The 11,031-nt window shown below is 35.4% G+C and overlaps 1 pseudogene; it reads right to left on the reverse strand.

Moving 5' to 3' along the window:
* Window positions 1-7,150: 7,150 nt before the first annotated feature.
* Window positions 7,151-10,799, reverse strand: LOC138922935 (olfactory receptor 2T8-like; annotated as a pseudogene).
* Window positions 10,800-11,031: the final 232 nt, after the last annotated feature.

Raw genomic sequence — 11,031 nt, forward strand, 5'->3', positions numbered from 1 at the left:
CTTGGAAGATAGAATTAATAGTTAATGTTAAGCGCAGGCTAGCTCTCTGTCTCCAACTCCAATTAAAATTCTTTGTAATACAACTTCACTTCTTCGCCTTTAAATGCCCCAGGCTTTTACTCCTTAGAGGGTGTCAATCTACAAAAACAGAAACCAGTTTATGAGGTAAAGTGTTTATTTGGGAGCAAAGAATTGCAATTCGGGGAGCACTGATTCAGTGAGAAACCCAAGTAACGTTCTGATTACAGCAGAAGGACTCAGGGCTTTTATGGGAAAAAGGGAGGAAGATGAGGTGAGTTGTATCAAAGACGAGTTTATTGGTGCTAGATGAGGTAAGGCTCGGTTTGTTCTTTATAGATTGCTTTGAGATTTGATCATCAGGCAAAAGGCTAGATTGGAACTTCATTCATTGTTTATCAATGCAGTCATCAGGAAAGCCCAATTTTATCAGTCCTTACAAACAGGATCTTCTTGTTCTTACTGCCTTCTTGGAATGTTGGCAGTTTGATTTAGTTTGGAAGATAAAACAAGACATGCACAACAATTTCTTTAAAATGGCCATGCTGGCTCTATTCTAATGTGGCTCCACTCATGTCATCTTTCATATAGGGTATTATTTGAGTTTCTACCTGAATCTATGCTTCCAAAATTGTAATTATTTGATTCCAAGTAAACACTTTGTCTCTTAAACTAGTTTCTGTTTTTGCAGATTGACATTACTTTTTGATTGCCTCAATATTTCAAAGTGTTTGAAACTCATTGTCAGTCTTTTTCTGTTTCTTTTCTCCTTTCTCTCTGATCCTATCCTGAGATAATTACATTCAACTTTCTGTTTGGAGTTTTGCATTTTCTCCACCACACCCTTCCTCATAATGAACTCTATGCTGAAAATATTTTGCTATTAAGTAATTATTTATGTGTGTACAGCTATTCTGGGAGAAAGTGACATGTGAACTCTCGGGTACTTAGGGATAGCTCAAGAAAGATCTTTTGTTAGATCTTTCTAAATGGGTGGTTTCAGATTTTTTTAATCATTTGATTTAAAGAGCTAAATTGGAAAATCACTACATGAAGTGGTAAAGGAATATTTCTTTGGGTTATAAGTAAATTGTTCTGAGTCTTTTGTCTTGCTGAGAAGTCTTAGAAAATACAAATATTCAATGAGTTTGCAGAATTTGCAAAAAACTTTTAAAAAACATATCAAGCAGAATATAATTAGACAAACAACCTTAAATAAAAATAAATATAAAGCATGGTGTAACTGGAAACTTAAAATTCGCTCAAAATAAAAGCTTAAAAGAAATCTGCCTGGCTGTTTATTAGACCAAAATAGCAGACAAAGGAAAAGCCAACTGCAAATATAACCAGGAATAATGTCACCTAAGTACAAGTTACAGTTATAAAGTGTCATGATGAGTCCCTTATTTGAGTGGCATTTTCTTACTGACTGAGATTCTTCTCTGAAATTTTAGATTTTCAAAGACTCCTTTTTTGTTTGAGGAATATTAGTCCTGAGCTAACATCTGCTGCCAGTCCTCCTCTTTTTTGCTGAGGAAGACTGGCCCTGAGCTAACATCCGTGCCCATCTTCCTCTATTTTATGTGTGGGATGCTTATCATGGCTTGATGAGATCTGAACCTGTGAACCACAGGCAGCTGAAGCGGAAAGTGGGAAATTAACCAGTGTGCCACCTGGCTGGCCTCAAAAGACTGCTGTTTTTAATTATGTAGGTAAGAACGAGGTATGCCTCCCTTCTGGGAGCACCTAATTTACATGGACGTAGACATGCAGTCTCACTTTTCAACACAGATTCAGAAATTCAGATAAGAAGACTTTGGACACAAAATGTCTCATGTAATCTCACTTTGTAGTTCCAGGGAAAAGCACCCTCGTATCTAATGTACAGCCCAGATATAACGTTGACCATTTACACGGAGTCTTGCTTTCCATTGAGCCTCTAAAAACCCACCATTCTTTAAATTTTACCTAAACTCCACCCTTTCCTCAAATATAGAACACTCTTATTTTATTTAATGAGACACTCTGTCATTTCTGTCGCTTGTAGCCCTTGTTATTGCAGTAATTTGGTAAAGCTGACTTTACTGGAATAGATGTGTCCCTAGTGGTCTTTAGCTGAGTTAGGACAGAACTAAAAGAAGCGTTAAAACACATGCAGTTTTTTTCTCTTACACAGTGCATACTGAGTGGCAGCAGCTGGGAGTTTTCTGGTCCAAAATCCCAATGGTAACTGCTGGAAGATGCTCATGGGCTTTTGCAATAAGCTCCAGGCTACACGAGTATGGGTGGCAGTCACTTTCAAAATTATATTTGAGCGGGTGCCATAGGGCCCAAAGGCATTGAGGGAGCCATGATCTTTTATAATTCAGACATGGCCTACTTTTGTTCAATTCCTCACTCAAATATAGCTTTCTTTCTGGTAGTGTTACAGGTGGGAGCTAGTAATATTCCCAGATGTGCAATATGTGTTCTCCAAAATCTTAGCAGAAGGAAGAAAATGACACATATCATAGCATAAATAAATGAAATAGAGACCAAGAAATAAAGAAAAAAAGTCAATAGCACTAAAGTTGGTTTCTTGAGGAGATAAAATTGACAAACTTTTAGCTACTCTAAGAAAAAGTCTCACATTAGTAAAATCAGAAATTTAAGAGTAGTCATCACAACTGAAGAAACAAAAATACTTAGGATCATAAGACACTTCTATGAATAATTATTATGCCAAAAATTCAGATAACCTTAAAGAAATGGATGAATATCTAGACACACAAAACCTGCTAAGAATGAATTAGGAAGAAATAGGAAATCTGAACAGATCAATAAGTAGCAAGGTGGTTGAATCAGTAAACAAAAACCTCCCAGCACAGAAAAGTCCGGGATAGCTCGCTTCATTGGTGAACTCCACCAAACATTTAAAGAGTTAACATCAATCCTTCTCAAGCTCTTCCAAAAGCTTGAAGGAGAGGGGACACTCCCAACATCATTTAAAAAGGCCAGGTTTACCTTGATACCAAAGCCAGATAATGACACAATAGACCAGTATCTTTGATGAATATAGATGTAAAAAGTCTCAAGAAAGTATTAGCAAACTGAACTCAAGAACACATCGAAAGGATCAGTTACTGTGATCAACGGGGGTTTATCCCTGGGTTGCCAAGTCTCCAGAAACCTATCTTGAAATCATAGAACTTTACAATCTAAATGACAAAGAAATCCAAAACAGTTGGAAAATAACTAACAAGATGGTGATAGCGAACTCTTACTTATCAACATTACTTTAATGATAAATAGATTAAATTCTCCACTAAAAAAACATAAAATGTGGGGTCGCCCTGGTGGCATTAAGCTCCTGTGCTCTGCTTGGGTGGCCCGGAGTTTGCCATTTCGGATCCCAGGTGTGGACCTATGCACCACCTATCAAGCCATGCTGTGGCAGGAGTGCCACATATGAAGTAGAGGAAGATGGGGACAGATGTTAGCTCGTGGCTAATCTTCCTCAAAAAAACTCAAAACATAAAATGCCTGAATATATAAAGAAAACAAGATTTAACGATATGCTATGTACAAGAGACACAGTTTAACTTTAAGGATACACAGAGACTGAAAGGGTAGGGATGCAAAAAGATATTTCAAGTAAATGGTAAGCAAAATAGAACAAGTGTAGATATACTCACATCAGACCAATCAGATATTAAGCTAAACATTGCCAAAGAGATAAATAAGGTTATTGTATAATGATAAAGAAGTGAATTCATCAAGAAGATATGAGCATCTACATATAGAAATATATAAAACAAACACTAACAAAACTAAATGGAGAAATAATCAGCAATATAATAATAGTAGAGGATTTTAATATCCCACTCTCATCAATGGAGAGACATGCTGATATAAAATCAATAAGCAAAGACTTGAACAACAGTCTAGAAAAATGTTCTAAAATATTTACACAGAACATTTCATCCAACTACAGCAGAATATACATTTTTCACATATGTACTCAGAAAATTCTCCAGAGTAAATCAAATACACCAAAAAACAAATCTCCTCAAAGTCAAGAAGATAGACATTATATTAAGTATCTTTTCCAACCACAATAGTACGAACCTAGAAATCAATAAAAGCAGGAAAATAAGAAAATTTACAAAAGTATGGAAATTAAACAACACATTCTTGAATAACTAAAAAAATCAAAGAAGAAGTGAAAATGGAAATCACAAAAAGTATCTTGGTGAAAAATGCAAACACAGCTCACCAAAATTTATGGATTGCAGCAAAAGCAATACCAAGAGGCAAGTTTAAAAATATAAACACAAACATAAGAAAAGATATCAAATGAACAACATAACATTACTACTCAAGGAACTAGAAAAAGAAGCAAAAACTAAGCCCAAAGTTAGCAGAAGGAAGGACGTATTAAAAAAATAGAGCAGAAGTTAATGAAATAGAAAATAGGAAAACAATTTAAAATATGAACAAAAGTAAGAGTTTTTTTTAAACGATTAGCAGAAGTGACAAAACTTTAGCAAAATTAACAAGAAAAAAACGGAGGACCCCAATAAATATAATTAGAAGAGAAGACATTACAAATGATGCCATTAAAATACAAAGATGAGGGGCTGGCCCCGTGGCCGAGTGGTTAAGTCTGCTGCAGGCGGCCCAGGGTTTCGTTGGTTCGAATCCTGGGTGTGGACATGGCACTGCTCATCAAACCACGCTGAGGCAGCGTCCCATATGCCACAACTAGAAGGACCCACAACGAAGAATATACAACTATGTACTGTGGGGCTTTGGGGAGAAAAAGGAAAAAATAAAATCTTTAAAAAAATACACAGATCAAAAGAAACTATTGTAAACAATTATACTCCAACAAATTGGACAGCATAGAAGAAATGGATAAAGTCCTAGAAATATATACCTACCAAGACAGAATCATAAAGAAACAGAAGATGTGAGCAGACTTATAACGACTAAGGAGGTAGAAGCTGTGATCAAACAGCCCAGCAAAGAAAAGGCCAAGATCAGATTGTGTCACTGGTGAATTCTACCTCACAAGTAAAGATGAATTAACATCAATCCCTCTAGAAACTTTCCAAAAATTTGTAAAAGAAAGAAAACTCTCGAATTTATTTTACTCAGCTAGCACTACTATGACACTAAAGCCAGATAAGTACACTAAAATGTAAGTTCAGGCCAATGACTTTGACAAAAATAGTTGCAAAAATTCTCAGCAAAATACTACCAAGCTGAACTCGGTAGCACACTTAAAGGATCACACATCACTACGAGGTGGCACTTGTCTCTGGGATACAAAAATGGCTCAACATACGCAAATCAATAAGTGTGATACACCGCATTTGTAAAATAAAGGGTAAAAATCTTATTCTTCTTTCAATGATGCAGAAAAATTACTTGAAAAAATTTAACCTTCTTTTATAATAAAAGCTCTCAACTAATTGTGTAAAGAAATAATGTACTTGAACATAATAAAGTTCATATATGTAAGGTCCGTGATTAACATCATCCCAATAATGAAAGTTTGAGAGCTTTTCATCTAAATCATGAACAAGTGAAAGATACACATCTTCATCACTCTAATTCAACACAGTATTGGAAGTCCTAGCCAGAGCAGTTCACTGAGAAAAAGAAATAAAGGCACCAAAATCAGAAAGTTAAAGTAAATTTTTTTCTGTTTGGAGGTAACATAATTTTATGTATGAAAATCTTAAAGACTCAAACAAGAAATTCTTAGCATAAATTAATTCAGTAAAGCTGTTGGGTGCAAAATCAACAACTTAAATAAGTCAATTTTATTTCTTTGCACTAACACCAAAATATATGAAAAAGGTATTTAAAAAACCAATTTTATTTATAATACCATCAAGAAAATACTAGAATATAGTATACTAAATACTAAATTCAAGCAAAGTGGGGAGTCTATACACTATAAACTATAAGAAAAATTTGAAGACACAAACAAATGGAAACATATCCCATAATGATGGATCAGTGAGTCAATATTAAAATGTCAATACTTATCCAAAGCCATCTATATATTCAATGCAATCATTATGAAAATTCCAATAGCATTTTTCACAGAAATAGAAAAAATATCTCACAATTTGTATGGGGATCACAAAAGATGCTGAATATTCAAAGCAATCTTGAGAAAAAATAACATAGCTGGAAGCAACGGAAATCATTTTTTGATTTTACACAATCTTACAAATCCATGCTAATCAAAACTAGATGGTACTGATATAAAAATAAACATATACAACAATGGAACAGAATTGAGAGCCAAGATACAGACTCATGCATATATGGTCCAGTAATATTTGACAAAGGAGCCAAGAATGCTTGATGAGAAAAGGATTGTCTCTTCAAGAAACAGTATTTGAACTACTGGATATTCACACACAATTAAATAAAATTGGACACCTATCTTACACCACTCACAAAAATTAACTGGAAATGGATGAAATAATTTAATGGAACACCTGAAACCATAAAACTCTCAGACGACAAGGTCTTAGAAGACCTCAATGTAGGTTTTGACATTGATATTTTTGGACATGACATGAAAAGTACAAGCAAAAATAGCAAAAATCAACAAATAGGATGGCATTAAACTAAAAGCCTTCTTTACAATAAAATAATCAACAAAATGAAAAGGCAACATACTAAACATATAAAATATTTTCAAATATGTGATGAGAGGTTAATAGCAAAAATGCATACAGAACTCCTACAACTTAATAGCGAAAATACAAATAACCTGGTTGAAAAAATGGACAAAGGACCTGGATAGACATTATTCCAATAAAGACTTACAAATGACCAAAAAATACACGAGCAGATGCTTAATGTCACTAATCATCAGAGAAATGCATATCAAAACCACAATGGGGTCACCTCACATCAATCATGAAAAAGACCAGAGATAACAATGTTGCTGAGGGTGTGAATAAAAGGGAGACTTGCGCACTGTTGTTGGTAATGTAAATTGGTACAGCTACTATGGAAAACTGTATGGAGATTCCTCAAATAATTAAAAATAGAACTAGCATGAGATCCAACAACCCAACTTATGGGTATATATCCAAATAAAATGAAATCAGAATCTCAAAGAGATATCTGTACATCCATGTTTATTGTAGCATTATTCACAATAGCAAACACCTGCAAACAACTTGTTTCATATGTATATATGTATTAAGTATATGTGTGTGTGTATACACACACACACACAATGGAATATTACTAAGCCACAATAAAGAAGGAAACCCAGGCATTTGTGACACACTGATTGACTTTGTAGGTACTATGCTAAATGGAAAATCAGAGTAAGAAAAATACCATATGATCTCGCTTACATGCGGAATCTCAAAAAGCAATATGGATGAATCTCCAAAATACAGTATTGAGTGCAAGAAGCATGGCGTAATTGATGATATGTTCAAATAATGATTAGCTTCTTGGAGTTTTTGATTAGGAAAAAGCAAAAGGAAGACTCCAAGAGTACTAGAAGTATGAAATATTCTAAATCTTGATCTTTGTTGTAGTTACATAAGCATATACATATGTAAAATTTGTAAGCTGTATGCTTGAGATTTGTATTAACTGCATTAACCAAAAACTGTATCAGCTGTAAGTGAATTATGCCTTGAAGATGGTATGTTCAAGGTAACTCCCCACTTCAGATTTTCTTACAGTTCCTGCTTTTGTACATGTGGCCTCCGCATGATGTTCCTCTGTTTTCAGACATCGATAAAAAACACATCAGTAGTGCCTTTTGAAAATTTTCTACAGAAACATTTATTTAAAAACTAAGGGTATAAACTCTGAAAAGCAATCAAAAAAATAAAGAGACAGACATAGAATTTCCAAAACTATTTTGAAATTTTCTTTTCAATTTTGATTTCATATTTAATTTCATTATGATCAGATAACAGGTCTATATTATTTCTCTGAATTGTATTGTTATTTTTACAGGCATCTGGTCAACTTTTATTAATGTCTGTGTTTGCTTGGAGATAATGCCATTCTGTTATTTTCTTTTGTTTGCTTGAGTCTCTTCCTATAGGTCAGGCTGAACAGTTGTCTTGTTGAAATATTTTATTCTTACCAAATTTTACGGGCTTATATGATTTTCAAATCCATATGTTTTAAAATCTATTTTTCTGATGGCAAATGAATCTGGCACAAATAATGACGTTTTCATGACTGCGTTTATTTGTGTCAATTTTGTTCATTGTAAGAAAACAAAAAATATTGATGGCATAATTGACAGAATATTAGCAATTATGTTCCTTTTTTTCATCCTAACACTGGGTGAGGAGAATGATAAACAAGGCAAGCAAACTCTTAGTCTTGAGCAGAGGGCTACTCTCTTCCGACATCTTCAATTCCTTCTCAAAGTGTAGAGTTTCCTGAATAATCTCTCTAGACATGGACCCAGGATCTACATGCATCTGTTAAGGTACCACCACAAATATGCACACGGTATTGGTACTTGCATCACAACACGAAGCTGGAAATTTCCTATGTCGCTCTAAAATTTTCATGTTGGAATTGAGGTGGACTTGAAATGCCATTTTAACTCTCAGAAACTCATATTGCAGATTTATTTTCCCTGGAAGTTCTTTCTGGATTCATTTTTCTATGTATGTTTAAAATTTCATTTATTTCTTAAATTTGCTACAAACATACAAAATTTAGCCTCCATAATAAAATTCTCTAAGCCAACTTATTATGCAGTTTCTGCTTGTAATTTGGCTCTGATGACCACATCTTTCTACCGTGTCTGTCTGTATCTTATCTGGCTTGCGTCTTCCTCCAACAGATAGAGAAATAGTCTTATTTATTCTCTTTTCAAAGCCCCCAACCCTGGAGGAGTGCCCATATTTTGCATGAGAAATAATTCTAGTTATCTGGACATTTGCAGATGTGAGGTGATCCATATAACTTATAAGAAACAGGCGGCTGACTTACTCAGGTTTGCTCACTCATTATCATCAAGTGTTCTATTAAGACTAAGCATGTTTATGTATGTGAATTCATATCCATGGACCCCATGTCCATCATAAATCAACATAACATTTAAGCATCATGGACAAAATTAATTCCAAGAAAGAATTTAGTCGTGGTGTACTTTAAAACAGATTGGCCACTGCAATTACAACTAGAGCCCGGGGAAAGATATACATTACTTAAACAAAAAGTTACATGAATTAAAATGGTTTGCCTTCAAGCTCCAGATAAAACAGATTGTGAAAGACTGCTTACGAAAACAGTGAAAATATAACATGTACAGAGCAAAAACATAGAACAGAGTGTTTAAAATAAATTCCTGGACAGAAATAAATATACCAGCTTAAAGGACAAGCTTGGGAGTCACATTTTAACATTTATTTGCTGTGTGATATTGAGAACAATATTAGTTTCCCATGCCTCTATTTTCTCACTTAGAAGATGGGTGTCAAAGTACTTATATAGCTGTTAATAGGATGAAAAATAATGTATAAAAATTGCTTGGTGTGGAGCATAGCAGATAGTAAGTGCTCAAGAAATAGCCTCTCTTAGTACGGTAGTCTCACATAATTCTTAACTACTTCCTATTATACTGATCAAAGAATTTAACTTTCTCTTCAAGCATTATTAAAGGAGAGAGAATTGCCATATGTTTAAATGTTAACAACTTCAGGAAATTAGACTCTTTGAATAATTTGAAGAATGAGACTAAGTTTGCTGTCATTTTAAATTTACACATTTCCCCAGCCACCTTTCTCAGGGCCCCCTTGACCTCGCTGTTCCTCAGTTTGTAGATGAGGGGGTTCAGCACAGGGGTGAAGATAGTGTAGAATGCTGACACGACCTTATCAAGGTCAGCTGACCTGTAGGATTTGGGTCTCATGTAGGTGAAAATGGCAGCTCCATTAAAGAGTCCCACCACAGCCAAATGTGAGGAGCAGGTGACAAAAGCATTCTTGCAGGCTTCTCTAGAACGCATCTGGAGAACAGCTGCGATGATAAAACTGTAGGAGGTCAGGATGAGGGAAAAGGGGACCAGAAGCATTAACACACAGCAGATGTACATTACATTTTCGAAGACTGATATGTCAGCACGAGCCAAGCTCAGCAGCATGGGGGCCTCACAGAAGAAATGATTGATCTCACATAAGCCACAAAATGGGAAGCTCAGGGTAGCAGCAGCCTGCATGAGCCCATCAGCTGCCCCCAGGAACCAAGACCCCAAAGTCATTCTCAGGCATAATTGCTGGCTCATGAGGACAGGATATCTCAGTGGATGGCAAACAGCCATGTAGCGGTCATAGGACATGGCTCTAAAAGGAAACTCTCCCCACCACCCAGTGTGAGTGAAAAAAGATCCGCAGCCCACAACCAGCAGGGGAGATGGACTTCTTGCCAGTCAAGTAGTCAGCAGCCATTTTGGGCACGATGGTGGCAATCAGCATCACATCAATGAGGGAGAATTGGCTCAGTAGGAAGTACATGGGTGTGTGGAGCCAGGGGTCCCAGTAAATCAGGAGAAGCATGAATACATTGCCCATAAGAGAAGCAATGGCCATCGTCAGCACCACCATGAATAGAAAGAGGTGGGGTCTTGTATGTTTAAAGAGTCCTAGAAGAATGAAGTCTGATGTTGTGTTTCTCTTCTCCACGATTTCTTCTGGTGTGATTCTGCAAATGGAAAAATAGAGAAGGAAGGGACTTTCATCATCTACAAACCTTAGTTTGGCTTCATAACTTCTGCACATGTGCTGGATATGGAATCCAAGGTCCTGACTCAAAGCCCTACATCCCAGTTAAGATGGTTCTGCTTGACCTATTATTCCACTTCTCTGTAACTCAGCCTTTTAATGTTTTAAATAACGTTAGTCTATGTATTTCACACAATGATATATTGTTTGGTTGGTATAATAGATCAAAATGAATCAAAAGTAGAAAAAAACTGTCAAGATTATAAAATTGTAAATAATTTGGCTTTTA

This window comes from Equus caballus, unplaced genomic scaffold (genome assembly GCF_041296265.1).
Source record: "Equus caballus isolate H_3958 breed thoroughbred unplaced genomic scaffold, TB-T2T haplotype1-0000019, whole genome shotgun sequence".
Taxonomy (NCBI): domain Eukaryota; kingdom Metazoa; phylum Chordata; class Mammalia; order Perissodactyla; family Equidae; genus Equus; species Equus caballus.